Here is a 2531-nt window from a genome sequence, read left to right on the forward strand (position 1 = left end):
TCAGCTCTTCTCTTAGCATCAGACACCACGTGTTTACCCAAGATGAGAAAGACACAATCCTGCCCTCAAAGAGCTTGTAATCTAGTTTCGGGAACAAAACAGACATTTCTATTAGAAAGGAAGGAGCCCTAGACTGAGAGGAAGTAGACATACCTTATAGTCCCAAGAAGCTGAGTAATCTTGGGTAAACCTCTGCATCACTCCATGCCTTGGTTTCCCCTTCTGAAAATCTGGATGACAATCTATCTTGCTTGGATTATTTTTAAGATTAAATGATAGGAGGGATGTGAAAGTATTGGGGATCTGTAAATTGAAGGGGGTATTTATCCTGGTCTGAACAGCTAAGCTAGATGTGGCCAAAGTTAACTTAGACAAGGAGAGTGTTGTGCTCTTCAATTCATTTACACTTTCTTTTTTTTATTTTTTCATTTATTTTTATTATTTGGAAGTTAATTACTTTACAATATTGTAGTGGTTTTTGTCATACATTGACATGAATCAGCCATGGATTTACATGTGGTCCCCATCCTGAACCCCCTTCCCACCTCCCTCCCCATCCCATGCCTCTGGGTCATCCCAGTGCACCAGCCCCGAGCACTAATCTCATGCATCGAACCTGGACTGGCAATCTGTTTCACACTTGATAGTATACATGTTTCGATGCTGTTCTCTCAGATTCCACCCTTGCCTTCTCCCATAGAGTCCAAAAGTCTGTTCTATACATCTGTGTCTCTTTTTGTGTCTTGCATATAGGGTTATCGTTACCATCTTTCTAAATTCCATATATATGCATTAGTATACTGTATTGGTGTTTATCTTTCTGGCTTACTTCTCTCTGTATAATGGGCTCCAGTTTCATCCATCTCATTAGAACTGATTCAAATGTATTCTTTTTACTGGCTGAATAATATTCCATTGTGTATATGTACCACAGCTTCCTTACCCATTCGTCTGCTGATGGGCATCTAGGTTGCTTCCATGTACTGGCTATTATAAACAGTGCTGCAATGAGCATTGGGGTACATGTGTCTTTTTCCATTCTGGTTTCCTCGGTGTGTATGCCCAGGAGTGGGATTGCTGGGTCATATGGCAGTTCTATTTCCAGTTTTTTAAGGAATCTCCACACTGTTCATAGTGGCTGTACTAGATTGCATTCCCACTAACAGTGTAAGAGGGTTCCCTTTTCTCCACACCCTCTCCAGCATTTATTGCTTGTAGACTTTTAGATAGCAGTCATTCTGACTGGCATGTAATGGTACCTCATTGTGGTTTTGATTTGCATTTCTCTGATAATGAGGGATGTTGAGCATCTTTTCATGTGTTTGTTAGCCATCTGTATGTCTTCCTTGGAGAAATGTCTGTTTAGATCTTTGGCCCATTTTTTGATTGGGTCATTTATTTTTCTGGAATTGAGCTGCAGGAGTTGCTTGTATATTTTTGAGATTAATCCTTTGTCTGTTGCTTCGTTTGCTATTATTTTCTCCCAATCTGAGGGCTGTCTTTCACCTTGTTTATAGTTTCCTTTGTTCTGCAAAAGCTTTTAAGTTTCATTAGGTCCCATTTGTTTAGTTTTGCTTTTATTTCCAATATTCTGGGAGGTGGGTCATAGAGGATCTTGCTGTGATTTATGTCAGAGAGTGTTTTGCCTATGTTCTCCTCTAGGAGTTTTATAGTTTCTGGTCTGACATTTAGATCTTTAATCCATTTTGAGTTTATTTTTGTGTATGGTGTTAGAAAGTGTTCTAGTTTCATTCTTTTACAAGTGGTTGACAGTTTTCCCAGCACCACTTGTTAAAGAGGTTGTCTTTTTTCCATTGTATATCCTTGCCTCCTTTGTCGAAGATGAGGTGTCCATAGGTTCGTGGATTTATCTCTGGGCTTTCTATTCTGTTCCATTGGTCTATATTTCTGTCTTTGTGCCAGTACCATACTGTCTTGATGACCGTGGCTTTGTAGTAGAGTCTGAAGTCAGGCAGGTTGATTCCTCCAGTACCATTCTTCTTTGTCAAGATTACTTTGGCTATTCGAGGTTTTTTGTATTTCCATACAAATTGTGAAATTATTTGTTCTAGTTCTGTGAAAAAATACCATTGGTAGCTTGATAGGGATTGCATTGAATCTATAGATTGCTTTGGGTAGTATAGTCATTTTGACAATATTGATTCTTCCAATCCATGTACATCATATATTTCTCCATCTGTTTGTGTCCTCTTGATTTCTTTCATCAGTGTTTTATAGTTTTCTATGTATAGGTCTTTAGTTTCTTTAGGTAGATTTACTCCTAAGTATTTTATTCTTTTTGTTGCAAAGGTGAATGCTATTGTTTCCTTAATTTCTCTTTCTGTTTTCTCATTGTTAGTGTATAGGAATGCAAGGGATTTCTGTGTGTTAATTTTATATCCTGCAACTTTACAATATTCATTGATTAGCTCTAGTAATTTTCTGGAAGTCTTTAGGGTTTTCTATGTAGAGGATCATGTCATCTGCAAACAGCGAGAGTTTTACTTCTTCTTTTCCTATCTGGATTCCTT

The sequence above is a fragment of the Cervus elaphus genome, chromosome X, assembly GCF_910594005.1.
Source record: "Cervus elaphus chromosome X, mCerEla1.1, whole genome shotgun sequence".
Lineage (NCBI taxonomy): Eukaryota > Metazoa > Chordata > Mammalia > Artiodactyla > Cervidae > Cervus > Cervus elaphus.